The sequence below is a fragment of the Micromys minutus genome, assembly GCF_963924665.1.
Source record: "Micromys minutus genome assembly, chromosome: 19".
In the NCBI taxonomy this organism is placed as follows: domain Eukaryota; kingdom Metazoa; phylum Chordata; class Mammalia; order Rodentia; family Muridae; genus Micromys; species Micromys minutus.
This window is the reverse complement of record NC_137954.1, coordinates 32,531,642-32,552,461: the sequence shown is the minus strand read 5'-3', so window position 1 is coordinate 32,552,461 and position 20,820 is coordinate 32,531,642.

Here is a 20,820-nt window from a genome sequence, read left to right as displayed (position 1 = left end):
TACAGGCAGAAACTGGAAGGACCCTGTCCCAGACTGTTTGTTCCTCAGTTCCTGTGCCCTGAGGGCCATGGGCAGGTTCCTCTTAGGCCAGGAATTTGAGCAGAAGTGGTGGTCTCACCTGTACTCTCAGATGTGTCAACACTCCTGTGAGACCAGCTCTCTCCCAAAGGGGTCTGAGTACAGAGAGCTCTGTCTGGGATGATACACTTTTAATCGAGATCTTTTGAGGTAAGAAGATTTGCCTTTAATTTGAGCCACCCCCTCTGCTGAAAGTTTATAGAAAGGACATGGATAAAGAAAGCTTGCTCCCTTTTTGCCAGCTTGCTCTTACACTTACTTGCAAATCCATTCCCCACCCCCACTGGCATTAGATCCTACTTCTTTGAGATTATAGAATACATTAAAAGCCAGCTGAGATATTCATCTTCAAGGACTAAAAAACTACTGTAGTTAATATGTTGTCACGTTATGGGACATAAACATATGTTAGTTGTTACGTTTGGGATATAAACATATATATTTACATTCATATATATGTTCGTGTGTATATGTAGTGCCTGATAGACAGACAGATAGATGAGAATACCATTCTGTAGGTACTCTTTTTGTAGAGAACCCTGCCTAATATACCATCTTGACTACAAAACACAGAATGCCTTATGTAAAAATTGCTTCTTGTCAGAGATTTAAGGGGTTAGTTATATATTATAATAGCAAGAGTCTACATTGTTCGTCACAGACTTTTAAGATTTTCCTTTCATATTCTTCAACTACTGGGCTTACTTCAATTAACTGAGAGTTACAGCTCTCTTCTTCAGTTAGGATTCAATGGGGTTTTATATTCCTTTTACAATACTGGAGGTAATCGGTACTTTGCAGAACATGAATGTAGATCTGGATCAGACCCCTATAATTGTTTTTGCTCTACTGAGTCATTTTGTTTAGCTTCTTAGGCCCTCAGAGGTTACAGCACTTAATAATGATAACCTTAGCCAGGGTTGATAGTGTACATCAATAATCCCATCACTCAGTAGACTAAAGCTTGACTTCTTCAACTGTGGATGGCACCCTACATCAATGACATATCTGAACAAAGGAGTCACCAGAAAAACTGGCAATAGTAAGACATTCCTGAATTCAACAAAATTAAAAAATGCAAAACTCATGCCCATTGCATCGTGCGAATTCATGTCACTGCAGCTGTGGTTCTGAACACATAATATTTACTTTGTTCACCGAGCATACCATCCTGCCACACAATACTAACACACGTCTAGAAACACCCTGCCTCAGATCCAAGACTATTAAATGTTATAAGGTATAGTGATTCTTTCTGTACATACAAACTTTCCAGCTCTTATAGAACCATGATGGTTTCAATTATGAAAAACAAGTCTTTTAAGTTTTCCCCACCATTAGTCTTTGATGTGTTAAATAAATTAGCATAATTCTGAATAATATTATGCTAGAATGTTTGATTTTTAAAATTGTTGTTTGGACTGCTATCTTGCATTTCATTAAAAAAATATTATTTCATCTAATGAATTTGGTTTCATTTGGAATAAACCCTTGTTTTCTGAAATTGCCAGAAACATATTTCAACTTTTCTATACTATAAATTGATAGAAAAGAACAGCAGAAGTGTTGATTACAGAAGTAAAATATTGATAAATTCTCCAAAAACCTTAAAGATACTTTGTGTTCCACGTAATCAAATATCGAGCCGCGATTTAATTCTTTATGCGAAAAATAAACACACGCATTCTCTTTGTTAGTATGTGAATTTGCTTTTATATTTAATAAGTGGCAAAAAAATAAATTTCTTCATATTTTATTATCAGTAAAAGTTGATATTTATACCTAAATTTTATATACCTGTATACCTAGATGTCACATAAAATTGTCTTAAGCAAAGAGTAGGGAAAATATTAAGAAGACCTAGTTAGTACGGGAACAATGACTCAGCAGTTAAGAGCACAGGCTGCTGTTACAGAGGACTAGAGTTCTAGTCCCTGCATCCACAAGGTGACTCACAAACATCAGTATGCCCAGCCTCTGAGGACAGCAGGTACACTTATATGTTACAGAGATAAACAGACATAATACTCATACACATACAAGTAATCAATCAATTAATTAATTATGAAGAAAATTTACACTAGGCCATGTAGATTGAAAAAAGGCTCAATGTTTGCCTATCTACAGGCTAAGACCATATTCTGGTTAAATAAACATGTGAATTAATAAAGAAACCGAGAACCTTCATGAATCTGTTGCCCTATCTTCAGCATTTTATGATAAGGTTTTTTTTCTTTTAGTCTTGCTTTACTCAAGAGTAACAACTTAGTTTTTAAACTCAAGTTGGAGTTTTATCCTGTTCGGATCGGGTGACAGGAAGCCTGAGCTATTTAGAGAAGAGATCATTTGAAAACCGGCATCACTATTGCATAAGAGTCCTCATCAACAGAAGCATGTTTCTTTTCTTGTTCTGTTTCTAGAAAGCTAATGCTCCAAGGAGGGAGCATTGATTTATTGGGTGAATCACACCACCAGTCCAAAGTTGAGGTAAGTGGGCTCAGGATAATTAACTAATAAATTGAGATCTTATCTAATAACCACAAGGGAAAGACATTTCTATAACCTCCAAGTAGTTCATTTTCATAGTATATTTAATGCAAGTGTGGTAAGCATTATTAATAAAGTTTTACTATTAAGATAACCTAAATACCAAAACACGAATAATTTCCCCCAATATTTCCATTCTAACCAGCCCACATATGCTTATTAAATAATCACTGTAAAAATGCATCCCACAAGGCAGCTCTTCTTAGCACAAGAGAGCTTGTCTTTACTCTAGTGGTACCTGATAGAAGTATCTGACCAAAGTCTTTGGAAGTCCTAACTCAGCACCAACATAACAACTTTAATTCAGAATCCTCCTTAATAAGAGGTACACTTCCAAATTAGCCTCCCCAAATGGTCTCAGTGGACTGAATTTTTGAACTCGGAGAAATATTTATTTGAGGACCGACACTGCTAATGTGGATTTGTGGAAATGTCTCTATGACAGACTCTCAGCTGAACAGACAGCATTGCTGACTCCAGAATTTCCACACCATTTGACAGGGAAAGGAGCTTATTGTGATGTATAACATATAGATTTCACAAATCTTTTATGCTTTGTAAAGGGAAATCAAGCAACCATTCTGAAGCAGATTTAGCCTCTTCCAGACCCCAAGTGCCTCAACACTTAGAGTTCAGCAGTATTTTCTTATGAAGAACAGTGGCTCCTGCACTATTTCAACTTACGTCAATTATCCAAGTAAAGGAAAATCTCTGTCATAATTGAAGCCCCAATTTAATGATCTTCATCTGGAAATGAAAATAAATTGCATTTTTTGCATGTGCTTCTTTTGCTGATGTTAGGATGAGCAAAAGAAAATCCATAGCTAGGCTCAGGAAAAAGAAATATCATTGTGCTAATTTTTTTTCAATCTGACATAAGATGACCTCAAAGGGCCCTTTAAGGACAGCTTCATGCTTACAAGATTAATTTTCTGCTTAACTAAGATTCCACTTGTATGCCACCTCAAATGTTAAGCAAACAATCATTTTGCATTACTGTAGCTAAATATCCTAGGCAAAATAAAGCTATATGCAAAAGTACTGCTGACTCCAAAAAGTCATTCTTGCCATCAAATAACCATAATAATCGAGGGCCAGCAACAGCAAGTAGTTCAAATATTAAGTGAATTAGGTCTTATCCTCTTTTTTTGTCCAGTTTTATCTTTAAATATATATGTATGTATTTATATAGCGGATATATAGATAGATAGTAGATAGATAGACAATATAGATATAGATAGATTAATTCTTTGAGAATTTCATACAGTGCATTTTGCATGTATTTACCCTTCAATCCCTCCCTTTACCAGACCTCATCCCTCCCACCCCTTCCCACTAAACTTTGAGGTTACTTTTATATTTGTTCCTTCTTTTCCCATCACATCCAGCTCTTGTCGCCCAGCTAGTCTTGGGATTGGGTTTTGTTGTGATTTCTGGTCATCTTACCAAGTATAAGACCATCATTAAAGAAAATTGAATCTCCCTCTCTCCAGCAGCTATCAAATGCCAATAGCTCCCCAGATAGTAGTAGGAGTACATGTTCTTCTTCCCTGCTCAATGGTGGGATTTGTTTGACTAGAGCTTTCATAGCTCTTGTGTATGCTGCCACAACTTCTATGAGCTCTTATGTGCCACCACCTTGTATCTAGAAAACATGAAGTTATCCACCACCTCTGGCTCTTATAATCTTTCTACACCCTCTTCTGCAGATCCTGGACCAAAAGTAGTATGGCACCTTCATGACTCAAGCACACTAGAATTAAGACACCCAAGTTAAGTGTAGAAAAGGCACTGTTCTCTTTTTATTTTAGAAAAGGATAATTTTTTTTCATACAATATTGTTTTTATTACTGTTTCCCTCTAACACTTCCTTTCAGTTCTTCCACCACTTCCCCTCCTACTAGAGCCATATCCTTTCTGTCTCTCTTTAGAAAACAAAAAGGCATCTAAGGAATGATTATAAAATAAAATTTAAAAGAACAAAAAAAATCAGAATAGGCAAAATAAACGGGAAAAAAAGAGCCAAAGAAGAAGCATGAGAAACACAAACACAAAGACACGCATGTTCACACACACGGGAATCCAATAAACACACAAAAGCAAAAGCCATTATATATAAGCAAAGGACCTGTGAAGAAAAACTAAAAGAAAGAAAGAAAGGAAGGAAGGAAGGAAGGAAGGAAGGAAGGGGAAGAGGGAGGGAAGGACAGAGGGAGGGAGGGAAGGAAGGAGAGATGGAGAAAGGAAGGAAAAAGAAAAGGGAAATAGCCTGTCAGAATACTATGTGACAGAGACCCTCCAAAGTTGATGTTGAATTCATTTTGTGTTGGTCATCTACTGCTGGACATGGGACCTTCCCTTAGGAGCATTTTGTTTCTCCAGTGAGACTCCCTCAGAAAAAAACTAAGTGGAGTTTTAAAGTAACTATTAATTGGAGGTAGCTTTTGGGTTCAAGATGGTGCATGGTTCCATTTCTCCTTTCAGCTCCGGGGCTGTACCCAGTGCAGACTTGTGTGAGTCTGTTCATGTTGCCTCCATCTCTGAGTTCATATGTGCATTGATCCTGCTGTATTAAGACCTCATTTCCTGTGTCCTCCATCCCCTCTGACTATTACACCCTTTCTACCTCCTCTTTCACAGAGCTAACTAATGTTAAAAGTGATTTGATGGAAACATCCCCATTTCAGGCTGAGACATTGCCTTCCACACCCAGGATGCTCCACACAATAGTCACCAGTAGCATTTACTACTGAGACCTTGAAACATAGCTGGCTTTATTGAAGATATATTTAGTTAATACTAATAATACTGAGTTGACATAACAGCTAATGAATGTTCTATGCTTGAATTTCAAGCAGATGCTTTCACTACAAGGTCTTATTTATTCTACAACACATACAAACCAGGCCTGCCACTTGTGAGTACTGCTGATACAGGGAAATGTTTCCTTGGCAGACAGTTTAGGTAGTAGAAAACTTTCTAATGTAATTAGAACAAGATAGGTTCATGCATCTAACTTTTCAACTGGAAATCTAAATACAAATCAAGCATTTTTAAACTTAGCTTCTGAATAAAGATGAGTCCACCCTGCTACCTATGATGCTGTAAAAAGTCTCCATTTTTACATCAGTCTGCAGGGGAGGGTTCAAGGAGAGTTCACCTTATGGAGTCACTGTCAGGTGAGTTTTCCTGAGTGGGTGCCATCTCATGCTGCAGGACATGGAAAAGCAGAAGCTGGGAAGGTCACAGGAAAGACTCTTGAGATGCCCTGACCTTCAGGAGAGACAGTCTCCCTTCCTAGTTATCCTACCATTCTTCAGGGCTGTGCAGACACAACATGGTACAAGCATTGCTGTACTGTTTATCCAACCGAGGAAGTAATTCAGAATTCTTATTGCATATTCCCCACAAAACTTATCCAGGTTCACTGTGCGGTAACTTAAACGAGCTACCAAAAACAGAAAGGTATTTTTTTGTCTCTGTCCTAAAACATATATTTTTGAATAAGTTCTGTTATGTTTTTGGGCAATTTTCTGCATGCATATAGGTGATAGTTTCCTACTGTTTAGTCAAGCACTATCAAAGTTTATCCTCTTTTCTTGTATAAATGGGAAAACTCAGAAGAGACAAAGTTCAAGTCTCCAAACTGCCACTATTGTTGTGACTGGTTTCATCCCCTACTTCTACGGATTAATATAAATGTGTCATTTCCCTTCTTCTACTCCAAAAAGTCACACATCAGAAGGGCCACACACCTGAAGAGTCAATGTACTAAGATGCACTGGCCTAAAGACCACACACACATAATCATACACATTATCCAAAAGCAAAGGAGATGGAATATATGAATTTGCCAAGTAGCTAGCAAGTCTTTCTATGTAACCCTTATTGAGCTAAGCTAGGAGATAAAATGTCAAACAGACTAGAGAACACTAATCTTCATCAGCATCTTTTCTGTCTCTTCCCCATGCACTCGAAGATATGCTTCATTCTCTTCTGAAGCCTGGCTAAGAGACAAAGGAAACTGGATGGCAGTGACACGCATTGGTTACCACGTGCAGCTCAACAGCCTTTCTTCTTTGCCTCACTTACCACAAACCACATGTTGAGGCTAAAAAAGCATGTGGACTTTCGATGGCAGCCAACTGCCCAGAAAATCAAAAAGAGAAAGGAAAAGAAAGAAAAAATTTCCATAGGCAAGAAAGAGCTTTTGTGTGACCCTCCTGGGAATCAAGGGGCATTGTTATTCAACTGTGCCAACATTACCTTCCTTATTATAATTGAGAAACCAAATCAGTAGTTCTCAACCTTCAACACCCTGCAACCCTTGTGTAGAGTTTGTCATGTTGTGATGACCCCTCAACCATAGAATGATTTTCGTTGCTACGTCATAACTGTAATCTTGCTATGGATGTGAATCATAATGTAAATATCTGATGTACTGAACATCTGATATTTGGCACACCACCACCAAAAATCAGGACTCCCAGGTTGAGAGCCACTGACTGAAATAATACAGGGTTCCTGTCTTCCATGTACTTGTAGTCCAGGAAAATTAATTTACTGCAGCCCAATGGCTGTAATGATACTATGGTTCTAATTTACATAAGCATTCACTTCCAAGAAGTTCAGAAGATCATTTCCATATGAAAGCATGTATAAAAACAATTTAAGATACAATCCACAAACGTATTTATTCTCAGTATTCAATAATGATTTGAATCGCATGTTTGAATTACAATGAGAAGTACCTACACCCTACAGGTTCTAGTTGGTACAGAGTAGTGCCAAGACTTCAGAACTGTTCAGAGACTCTTAGTTTCAGTTGAGTCTAATGGTTTCTTTAACCCCCTGAGAAAAGTCCATGTTAAGGTTTTTTCTAAGAAAAGAAAGTGGAATGTCTATTTCTGGAGATATATGGTATTTTAATCCCATCTTTAATGTTCCTCCCTGTGGTGATCAGTTTCATATGTCACAAAACTAGGCTACAGTTAGCTCACTGACAATTCTAACAAACACTAATGTAGGTGTTGTTGTGAGGATATTTTGTAGAGAGATAAACACCCATAAATGGCTGACTTGAAAGATTAACCTACATACTCCAAATGGGCTTAGATCAACTGACAATCCTTTGCAGTAGAGCTCCCTCAGACAAAACAAGTAATTTCTCCTGGGAATAGCAGCTTTAGCCTCTAAGCTGGGCACCTTCATCCTGATTGCTTGCCCTGAGAATTTTAGACTGTTCTACTCATCCAAAAACTGTAACCCAGTTGCTTACAGCAAACCGCTTCACCTCCCCTTCTCACTCAGTTTCTCTCAGTGAAGCTTGACTAATACATTTCTCACCCTCATTAACTTGTGGAACAGAGATATCTGTCTTATTCATTATGAACCTAGTAACATGTTGGACACTTAACAGTCACCCATTATATATATACTGGATGAATAAGGGAATGAATGAGTAAATGGATGAAGCATCTGCTGTGGTAAAAGGATCTACCAAAAAAAAAAAAAAAAAAAAAAAAAGAAAGAAAGAAAGAAAGACAAACAGGGAAAAAAATCAATGCTATTAGAATTCACTTTTTAAAGAAGCAAATATATCTGATCACAGAGACCACTGAAAATCTGCAATACAACAGATTGCAGGATGGAGATTATGGGAGCAGTATATAAAGAATAGACAGTGAGCAGATTTTTGCACACTTGAATGGCAGATGATATTCTTTTAGTCAGGAATTGTTCTGTCTCTGTTTCTGTCTTTATCTCTACCTCTATTGTGTTAGATAGATAGATAGATACATAGATAGATATATAGATAGATGGATGGATGGATGGATGGATGGATGGACGGACGGACGGACAGACGGACGGACGGACGGACGGACAGACAGACAGGCAGATAGATAGATAGATAGTCAGACAGACAGACAGACAGACAGACAGACAGACAGATGAAGATAGATGGTAAATGAGTCTACATATGTACCCTCCTGAGCTTGCCCAATGTCATCTGACCAGAGAAGATAGGTAGGGTTACCTTGGATAGTACTTGGATAGTAAAGAAACTACATGCACATTTTTATCTTTTCTAACTAATGTAACCTCTAAATGGTCAAGTTCTGTGTGTTCAGCCCATCAGTTATTCCCACAGAGGCATAGATTGAAAATTGACTCGAAATTAATTGAATGCACAGTTGCTTGCTCATTTTCTCAGTCAATCAGTTCATCAATGTTCACTACTGAGTCTCAACAGTAAGCCACATCCAGTACCAACTCAAAACAAAAAAGAAGTCATGTCTCCCGGTAGCGAGGCCAGGTTGAAAAATGCTGCTTACCCCCCACAGTTGCAGGTCTCTCTGCACATGGCTGGGAACTTTGTATGTTTTTGAAAGCCTTGGGTCTAATTCCAAAGACAAGAAATATAAAGGACCATGGCTTTTGTGAAAACTGGATGTAGGCTTGCCAGATTTTTCTCTGACCTCATCTCTCCTCTATAAGGTTGTGCCAGGACCCTGGGGAGAATATGAAAAAATAAACATTTTCAATCATAAAAATCTCTATGAAATACAAGGGAACAGCAAAGATGCTCCAGAACCACACGGCAACACAGTGGCAGTGCCAAAGCCACTTGAGATGAAACAAATTCTAAAAATAGAATATGAGGGCATGTTCTCTATCAGAAGAAGAAAATGAGAGGGCCAAGTAAGTCAGAAGAGGAACTGCTTGTCACATCCCCTGCATCTTCTTCTTCTTCTTCTTCTTCTTCTTCTTCTTCTTCTTCTTCTTCTTCTTCTTCTTCTTCTTCTTCTTCTTCTTCTTCTTCTTCTTCTTCTTCTTCTTTCTCCTCCTCCTCCTCCTCCTCCTTCTCGTCCTCCTCCTCCTTCTTCTTTTTTCTCCTTCTCCTTCTCCTTCTTCTCTTCCTCCTACTTCTCCTTCTTCTGGTACTTTCATTGAACTCAGGGTTTCTTTATGACAATAGGACACCCTAACACTGAGAATATCCCCAGCTCGAGTCTTCGTTGTATTTTTTATTTATTTTAAGACAGGGTCTCACCAAGTTACCCAGGCTGGCTTTGAATTCATGATTCTCCTGCTTCAGCCTGCCAGGTTGCTGAGATTGCAAGCATGTACCACTAGGTCCACCTGCTTCGTCTCCTTCAGTATAGACATTCAATTTTATCACAGCTTCATGGTTAAGTATCATGGCAAAGAATCACATAAACATAGTGTCAACATATACAAGAAATTGCTCCAATTTGTCTGGGCCTCCCATCTGTGTTCTATGAGATTGTCTGTGGCTACCCCTATTCAAAATACTGCCAATGTTCACCTCAGCCCACAAGTGCTTCACCCACAAACAAAAAAATGAACCCGCAGAAACCAAGGTCATTGGTTTAAATGTCCAGGACTTGTTGCCACTGGTCTAAAACCAAAACCAAACCATGATATTCTCCTTCTGTACGTAAACAAAGCCACAGAATATTGCCACAAAGAAAGTCACCCTATGACTGTGAAGGACAAGACAGAAAAACAGCCCTGCTCTCTCTAGTCAGAGAACCGAGCATTAAACATGGCAAAGATACAGAAATAACTCAACACCTCCCTCTCCTGGCTGATATGAGTGACAGCTGCTCCTTTCCCAACCACAATTTTAGTCTTGCTCTGTAGATGCTGGCTTTCCCTAATGTATGAAGATGCTCAGTCATAGGGTTAGCCTCACATCCCAACAGCAACCAATCTTTGCAAAAGGCAAATCTTCCAAGCTCTTCTGAAAAAAAAAAAAAAAAGGTAAGCCACAGTCTTACAAATCCTTTCTATCAATCTGTGTCTGAGATGTCCATGGGCCCCCCATGGTAGAATATCTCTTCAAAAAGTAGTGGACTTGATTTGTCTACAGGTAGTCTTTAGCTGGAAGACACTGGCAAATAAATAAATAAATAAATAAATAAATAAATAAATAAATAAATAAATAAAATAAACACCAAGGAGGAGGAATAAGATGAGGAGGAGGAAGAAGAAAATGATGATCGCATTGTTAGGGTTTTTCATAGTTACTTTTCCTTTTTCCTTGTTGTGGTAGTAGAGTGAAAAGCAGCTTGAGAAAGGGTTTATTCTGGCTCACAATTCAAAGGCACACACCACCATATCAAAGAAGCAATGATGGCAGGAATTTAATGCAGTTGCTCATGCAGCATTTATGGACAGGAAGGAGAGAGCAGCCTCTGCTTGCTTTACCCAGCCCAGGACCTCAGCCCAGGGAACTGTACCCCCTACAGCTAAGGTGAATCTTCCTACAACAATCAACATAGTCAAGACAATTTCTCATATCCATTCTAGATTCAAGTAGGAGAAAATCCTCTGGGCATACCTCTGAAGCTAATGGGTACAAAATCTGTGATGAGTAGATTTTGGTTTGGTTTTTTTGTTTTGTTTGTCCCATCAAGAAATGTCTATGTAAGTAGGTCAAACTAAGAAAAGAGTTTAAGGAAAGTTTCTGTCTGGGGTAAACCATAAAGCATGGTGTGGTAGTTTGAATAAAAATGGTCTCATACATTCATATGCTTGAATCCCTGGTTCCCAGTTAGTGGAACTGTTAAGGAAGGATTTGGAAGTGTGGCCTTATTGGAGAAAGTGGGTCACTGGGATTGGGCTTTCAAGGCCCTAGACCAGGACCAATCTTTGTCTCTCTGCCTGCAACTATAGATCAGATGTGAGCTCTCAGCTACTGCTCCAACACACCATTGTGTCTGCCTGCTGACATGCTCCCCACCAGAATGATAATCACCTGAAAATCTGAAACTGTAATCCAGTCTAATAAATGCTTTATTTTATAAGTTGGCTTGGTTACAGTGACTTCTCACAGTGACAAAACAGTAATTAAGACACATGGAGAAGGACCTGCATTGCCCTATTACAGGAAAAAAAGAGCTTCAGAGACAGGCAGTAAAATCACAGCTACAGAAGTGTGAAGCATCTTGAGACAATGAGTGAGACCCAATTAGTACTTCTGTGAAGTATGAGTTTATTAAGGATGCTATAACAAAACATTCACACTGGGCAGCTTAAACAATTTAAACTTTGGCGGTTTGAAGCCCAAGATCAAGGTATCTAAACATCTATTTTTCCTTTCTTCTGCTTGCTACCTCTCTTCTCTCTCTCTCTCTCTCTCTCTCTCTCTCTCTCTCTCTCTCTCTCTCTATCTATCTATCTATCTATCTCTATCTATTTCTCTCCCCCCTCCCTTTCTCTCTCTCTCTGGCTGATAGATGGAGTCCTTATTTTGTCTCATGTGGTCTTTGAGCACAAATGACTGGGGTCTCTTTCTCTAGTTTTCTACTTGGTATGATGTACTTTATTAGAACGCTTGGCATGACAAGTCTTATGTCATTATATTTCTCAGAATTGGGTAAATTTACTCCCAAATAAATTATCTAGACAAGTTGTGGCATATAATTTGTAGCAACTAAGACTTTTGCTAAAAGGGTCTAGCTTTCTGGTAAATAGATATCCGTATTTTTCTATTTCAGTTCTTCCTCCATGCCAGATCTAGCATCAAGATGCGACACATATTAAAAAGATTGCCAATCAAGCAATGATAAGTAATAAGTTTGACCGTAGCTTTCTAAACATGTCTGAGCTTATCAATAGAGGGGTGAGGGTTGATTAGTGCTTATAAACATTAGCTCAAATGCTCAGGAAAGCAGCTGATGCTCGTCTAAATATAGTCCACCTGCTGTGCCTGAGGGTGTTAGAGAAGAGCATTGGAGGAGGAAAGTCTATCCTGCAGTATCAGCAAGGAGCCTTCTGGGAAACAAAGCTGCTCCCCTGTGCCCTTGGCCAAAAGCTGGCAGTTAGCATAAGTACCTTTCCTCAGACACAAGTCATCACTGATACCAACCTTAAAATAGACATTCTCCAGGGAGACAGGGAAGGTCAAACATACAACGATCAACGGCACCAAGGAAATTGAACTTGAGTATCCATGTGTAGTACCCTAGTTCATTCCATTGTCGAATTTTTTGCTATAGAAAAGGAAACAAACAAAGTAATGGAAGCATTCACGCCAACTGGAGCAATGAGCAGAGTCTGGTCTTATTCCAAAGCCATACATAGTGGGTTTTCTCTCCCTAATGAAGTAGGTCATACTATCTTCAGCATTTGGTTTGAGTTCTGCTGTCTGCTGTCTGCCCTTTCTACCATGCTCCAGTATTAAGGAGTGGACCACTATTGAGAATTTGCTTAAGGACAAGTCTGAGCTGAAATCTCAAAGACAGAAAAAGTCTCTCACCCTGCACTGAATAAGCAACATATGAAGTCAACCCCTATGCAATTATTATAACTCAGAATTCGTCATAATTGGCAATTGCATATGATTTGCACTAATTTCTTATTCATGGCAATAACCCAAAACACTCTAACTATTCATCTACTCCTTGGAGAGTGTCTGCCGTGCAGTCCTTTTGCCTCAGGCACACCTAGAAAATAAGTCTTATACTGCCTGGGGAAAGAAGGCCAAAATTATCTTCCAGAAGCTTCCATCACCTTCCAACACACAGAAGCTGGAAAGAAAAAAAAGCTGCATTTGAATTAAACAGAAATTCAGGCATTCTTCCTGCGATTGTTGTTTCCATAATTAAATGTGAGCATGTCCTAGAAATACCAGCAGAGTGTGCAGATTAAAACTAAAATTCTAAACCAGAAGTAATACTAAAAAGGGATCTTTTCAAAAAGATCTTTAAACATTGAGGATAAAGCAAAGACAGGCATGTTGATAGCCCATATACCAGGAAAGCCCATGTGACTTGCATCTGCAGCTTTTTATTCTGAAGGACACTGGATTCTTTACTGACTTGCTGCAGCAAATACAATTAAAGTTCTGGAGCATTTACCAAATGTCTCCAGTATGTATGAAATACTACACATCAGAAAACCTCAGGGAATGTTTCATCAATAAATAAATAAATAAATAGATAAATAGATAGATAGATAGATAAATAAATAAATAAATAAATAAACATTCTAGCCGTGAGAGAGAGGTGAGTGGGGTTCTCCCACACGACAAAAATGTCTTAAGGGTTTCTATTACTATAATAAAACACCATGACCAAAAGAAACAAGTTGAGGAGAAAAAGAGGGGGCTTAAATTTCCATATCACTGTTCAACAATGAAGGAAGTCAGGACAAGAAGTCAAGCAGTGCAGGAGAGGCAGGAGCTGATACAAAGACCATGGAGGGGTGATGCTTACTAGCTTCCTTCCCCTGGCTTGCTCAACTTTCTTACAGAATCCAGGACCACAAGTCCATAAATGGCACCACCCATAGTGGACCAGATTGATCCCTCCCCTACTGATCATTAATTGAAAAAATTGCTTTACAGATGGACCTCATGAGGCATTTCCTCAACTGAGACTCCTTTCTCTCTGATGACCTTAGTATGTGCCAAGTTGATACAAAACCAACCATTACACTAAGTGTGATTATTACTCTTTCGGTTATCATAAACTGCTCACTTCCCCAAACTCTAGCCCCTGGTTGTGCCTGAAGACAAATGAGAAAGTCTCTCTGCTTCCAAAATTTCCATCATAAAAGATATCAGTCTATTGATGAGATGCCATCCAGTGTTTCTTCTTTCTGTTCTGTAAAGCAGACCCTTGATTGCCTCTCATGTCCTGAAAGAAAGGGACAGCAGCTGGAACCCTTTGCCACCAGCTCATGAATACCAAACCTTTTTCAGTTTGGTCTCATTGTTTTTCAAGCAAATTTTACTTTTTAAAAGAAAAATTGTATGTGCACTTGTGTTCTGCCTGCAAGTATGTGTGAGTGTGAGGATGTCAGATGCTCTGAAACTGGAGTTAAGGCAACTGTGAGCTGTCATGTGAGTGGTGAGAACTGAATTCGCATCCTCTGGAAGAGCAGTCAGCGCTGAGCAGTAACCACGGAGCCATCTCTCCAGCCCCTGATCTCATGCTTCTGTCTTTGCCAACCAAACACAAACTGATTTGACTGTAAAGTTCACAGTTATGTAATGATGAAAATAAAATACAGTATTCATGCTCTCGATCCATCGTAATTACAGAAAACCTTCATTAGCACACAAAACAACCCATGTTTGTTCTGGTAAAATAGTGTAAAGACTTCACTCGAAGTTGCAGGCTTTGATACGAGACCTTACCCAAAAAAAAAAAAAAAATCTCACATGGCTCCCCACGGGAGACCTTAAAGGAAATATTGGAGCTATCTATTATTCAATTTAATGGTCTCTGTCCTTAAGACAGATGGGAAAATGTCCCTGCAGAATGTCAAGATTAATGAGTTATGTCATTTGTCCCAGATCTGCCAGGATAGTCCCAAGTGTTAAACTATGCCACATTCTCGGCCACTGTATCCCCACACAACCCTTATCTGTAAAGGTCCTGAAATTTAAAACATTACACTGGACAGTTTCTGCTTGTCAAGAAAAGCAAGAACTGCAGAAAGATAAACACTGCCACCTGCTGAAAGGAAAGAAGAAATCAAAGCTTGTAAGCCAATTAGCCTGGAAACTGCAACTTCTCCCAGGCTACATCAAAGGGACCTAATGTGTCCTTTCTCCCCCCAATAACCACGTGACATATGTGAGCAAATATTTAGTTAAGTAATACACCATCTTTCCAATAAAAGAGCAGTAAAGTTGGCTTTGTCCAAAGCAGTGAATTCAACATTTCCTTACAGTCAAGGTAAACACCAATCCTCACCATTCTTTTATGTTCTACTTCTACAGAACTTTTCTGAAATTTACATCTCCAAAGGTTCACAAATCATATGCAAACCAATTTAGTGCTTCCAGATAAGGGGTGAAAGTGAGGGTGGTAAAGAGATGAAGATGGGAAATTGAACCAAAATCATTTCAACTTCTGAGCATGTGGGACCTACCACATCTCTGGGGCTCAGCACTCCCATTCCTTCCCTCTTAGCAAACATACCGATTTATAAGGAAGTCTTGTGAATACAAAATAATACAACTGTTATTCTTACTGTTTATTTCACAAAGAATCTTAAAAGGTAAAAGGAATCTGGAGTAAGTCCCACTTTATTCAGTCTCTGTTCCTGGTGCCTGAGTGGTAATAAAATGGTAGCTTACAGACTTGGTAGCAGTAAGAGATCAGTGCTAATGATGAATGGGTAAAGGGGGAAAGGAGGGAAGAGAGCAACCCCATGTTGGTAGAAATGGAACATCTGAGATGATATCAAATTTAAAGGACAGAGAGGGTAAAACTACAGCCACTCCTCTATAACCATGGAGTGCTTTAACCATAGGTTTAACCAAATCTGAACCAATACTGTATTTCAAAACCATACTTATAATAATTTAATAATTTAAACTAACCATCTCCCCACTTCTTAGTACTTCCGGTTCAATACGGAACCTTCAAAGATAGTTATTAGTTACATAAACAAGGCGTGTACAAGATCAAGCTAGTAATATTCCAGCCCGGAGTGGAAAGGGACTCAGTAGCCTTCACTCCAGGCTGATTTAATTAAATGACTCAAGCAATTGATGACTGCTAATGGAAGAAGAATCCGGTGCAACTCTGATACTATAGTCCACTGGATGGTTCCATATCCCTAAGCACATAGCTATTGAAAATTAGACAGTGTTTGATCTGTTGTCTTTTTTTTTTAAGAAAATAGATGGGAAATTAGGAGGTAAAGATCTAGGAGGAATTAATTGGAGAAGATGAACATGATCAAAATATATTTATAAAGAGGCAATTTCCCCAAAAACGTTAGATTTTACTTGATAAGAATAATGATCAAAATATTTCTTCCTATGATGCTATAAAATGCCAAAATAGTTCAGATCTTTTCTCTGAGTTCTGAAGAAGTATTGTGTTCTTTTATCAAAAAAAACCTGTTTACCTAATGACAAAAGTATCAATATTACAAATTGAAATTATTATTTATCACATGCTTATGATGCACTTGACATGCATAATCCCCAAAGTAGAACTTATTATTGTGAACATTGAAAACAGAAGACTAAGAATCAGGGTGAGGAAGGAAGTTTCCAATAATTGGGTTAAAACCACAGCATTTACCTAGATGTTCATGGCCAAATCACTCTGGTTATGGCTGATCTCATGGGATCTCTTAAACCAAGCAGGGCTGAGACTGGTTTGTGCCTAATTGGGCAATATATATCTAGGCAACCTGAATATATAATTCACAAGCTTTATGACAATACCATGCTTCCTTTAATTCAAATGAAAACAAAGTGATTTATGCCATAATTTTCCTTATTGTCTTGATTACTTAAGCACTTATTTTTAAGCTGGTTGTGGTATTTAAACTCTTTCAAGAAAGACTTCCCTCCAGTCCTAGAATCACAGGCCTATAATCCAACTTCTCAAGAGCTGAGGTAGGAGGACCACAAATTCAAGGCCAGACTGAGCCACGGAAGAAATTCAAGTGCAGTCTGGAAAATTTGGCAACACATAGTCTCAGATAGATAGATAGATAGATAGATAGATAGATAGATAGATAGATAGATAGATAGATGAATAGATAGATAGATAGATGATAGATAGATGGATAGATAGATAGATAGATAGATAGATAGATAGATAGATAGACAGACAGACAGACAGACAGACAGACAGACGGATGGATGAATAGATAGATAGATAGACAGACAGACAGACGGACAGATAGAAAAAGAAATAAAGATGAGAATAGAGCTCAGTCTAGAATGATTGCCTATCATGTGTTAACCCAAGGTTTGATTCCAAATACTGAGGGAGAAGAAAAAGTAAGATATCATTGGTACATAAAGGCAAGAGGAATAAATCATTACCTGGCCAAAGCTTCCTACACCTTAGTTGGTTTATGTGAATGTGAATGTAAATGTCACTTTTATTTCCCCAGATGAAGGCATGAGATGAAAATATACATAAGGTTTATGAATCCATGACTTGGGCTGAACCCAGAACATTTCTATCTAACTATTCCTAGGCCTACTCCTGGAAGCTTCTAGCCCCCATACAATCTAATCTCCAAGCCCAGACCTTGGAGGCTTTGCCTGTCAACTAACCTAAGCCTAAAATGATTCAGTGTCTTAGATTCACTTCTGAATAAGTTCACCTTTTCTAGTTCTTTCTCATCTCTGGCTAGCTAATTCAACTCAGCTATTCTGTCTCAGACTCCTCTCCAAGCTGACTGATTCAAATTTACTTCTCTTATCTTCTGACTAGATTGCTCTGTTTGGAAAACTGCCTCTGAACTCCAAGAACCAAACTGATCTGAATTGCTCTGAAGTCAACTGAGCACAACTGAATTCCACACTCTCCCTCACTGACCTTTCAGTAGCCTCTCTTTCCTGTCCTTTTAGAGTTGGACATATCCTATCTATGATTCATTCTGTCAAGCCTTTCTCAGATCACTTTGTCTACCCCTCAATTAGATGTCACTGTTTTGGGATTAAAGGTGTGTATTAAGACCCTGTCTGTACTCTAGCCTGATCATATCTTTGGATATGATTCTTTGCCAGAGAAACCATGTTACTACATTAAAATTTCTCTGCAGGTTTATAAGACATTGTACATCTACTAACTACATATTGGTTGACTCTATTGAATGGCGTAGCAAATAATATGGTCACATGACAACCCTCGTTTGCTGTTTCTGCTGCTGTAATAAAACAATGACCCAACCAATGGCAGGGAGATAAAGGTCTATTTGGCTTATATTTCTCCATCAAAGTCTGTTGTTGAAGGATTGTCAGGGAAGGAACTCAAGGCAGAAACTTGGAGCAGAAATCAGTAGAGGAACACTTGCTCCCTCCAACTTGCTTTGCTTCCTTCCTAATAGAACTGAAGACAAGATGCCCAATGATAACATGGCTCATAGTGGACTGGATCCTTCTACACAAAGTAGCAATTCAGATGCCCCACAGACGTGCCCAATCCAACAGAGGCAATTCCTCAACTCCCTTCCCAGATGTGTCAAATTGACAGTTAAAGTTAACATTTGAAATGTAAACAAAATATATCCAATAAAAGGAAAAGGTAAAATGGATGAGTGATTGAATAAAAGATGTTCAGAAATACACACACAAAAAAAAACACATAACTACAACACAAGATCTAAAGCCAAGATAGAATCACAGTATGTGTCTACTTCATTGGAGTCCTAAAAGCAGCTGCCACAGTGGAGAAAAAAAAAATATCTTTTTATTAAAGTGTTGGAGAAACAGTATCTTCATGCAATAAATGAAACTGTATTTTTATTGCTGTGATTTGGATCTAGAATACATTCTGAAGCTCCATGTGATAAAGGCTTTATTTACAGACTGGTATTATAGGAAGGTGGTAGAAACCTTAAGAAATGGGGTGAAAAGGGAGGTTACAGATCTGTGGGGGAATGGCCTCAAAAGCATTGTGAGATTCCCCTCAGTCAGTGTCCCTTGCTCCCCCGCCCTTCCTCTCCCCTCTCCCTTCCCGCTGTCGCTTCTTCTCCTTTCCCTTTCTTCTCCCTACCCCACTCTCACTTCCTTGCCCTGGTCATGAGGTAAGTAACTTTGCTGCACCAATATTAAGAACATCTCCTTTATTACAAGCCCAGGATTAGCAGGACCAACCAGTCCTGTACTAAAACTTCTGAAAAGCATGGTCAAAAATCAAACCTTTTCATATGTTAATTTTTATTATCTTAGATATTAGGTCACACTGGTGGAGAGCTAACTAAGCTGTAAAATTTAAAGAGCCATCAGCAAAATGTACTGTGGCACTGGTCTTGATGATGAATATTTGGAAATGATCCCAGAAGAACTGAAGCAAAAGCAAAGGAGAATGAGACTGTGCCCTCGAAAGCACAGCAAAGGAAGCCATACTCAGAAAGGGAGGCAGAGCTGGGGGGATGTCCCAGTGGGTAAAGGCGAAGGCACCTGCTGCCAATCCTGAAAACCTGACTTCATTCATCAACCTGGGACCCACAGGGCAGAAGAACTGACTCTCTCAAGTTGTCCTATGACTTACACATGTACACTATGACATGCACATAAAACCCAAACAAATTGAAATAAACAAATGTAAAGAAAGTACATGTAAATAGACAGAGAATAGCCTAATTTAGCCATAAGAAAGAGAAAGGGTCTGGAATCTGAGAAAATAGAAGCTATGGAAGACAGTGGGTTAACGAAATGATCCAGGCAGTGAAATACAGAGAGTGCATGATCTCGCATATATGCTGAACCTAACAGAAGCCAAAGCCAGTAGAAACAGAGTAGACAGATGGTAGCCAGGGGCTAGAGAGTGGCTGAAGTGTAGAGTTGTTGGCCAAAGGGTAAAAACGTATAGGTAAATGACAAATAATATAAATTTAGGGTATACTGGAGTGATGCTGTGCTTGTGAACACTTTTTAATTGATTTAAATCATGTCAGTATGAAAAATAGACAATGGATCTTTAAAGATGTACGTGTGTGTATATGTATTATGAATGTGTGTATGCATCTGCTTGTGTTTATGCATGTATGCCACATGAGTGCAAATGACCACAGAAGACAGAAGAAGGAATCAGGTTTCCTGGGACTAGAGTCACAGTCCTTTGTGAGATGCCTGATATTGGTGCTGGGAAATAAACCTGGTCTTCCAACTACTCTTAACTGCTGAGCCATCTTCACAGAACCTCAATGTATTTTTAATACTTTAGCCGCTATTTGGTTATTTTCTCTTATACTCCAGAATTTTTTTTCATTTACCAACCTGATTATCTGCTGTTTAACACATCCTTAAAAGAAAGCTACCTATGTGAATCCTACTCCATTTTCAGTGCAGAATATTTTTGCTGGTGAGAACTGTTTTGTTCTTTGTTCTCTTACCTTCCAAACATAATGAAACACATAGTCATAAGAGATTTTTGTCTAAAAATTTTATTAGAGAGAAACTGTAACATCAGGTACAATCTAGAAGGTTCTAGAAGCTAGAAGAAGTGCTGTTAAGGCACTCTGACTTCATCGGTCAGTATCCTGGCGTTACCGAAACACAGAACACAATGGAAACAGTTAGTGACATTTATCACATATGAGGCCTGTTCCTGTCATGACCTTTAGATAGTGTCAGGAAATGGTGAAGGCTCATTGGCTTTCGTGGTCATGTCTGTAAAGTGAAGGGCAGGCTGTTCCATGAGTAAGTTGCATGAAAAGAGGCGGCAGAGGAAA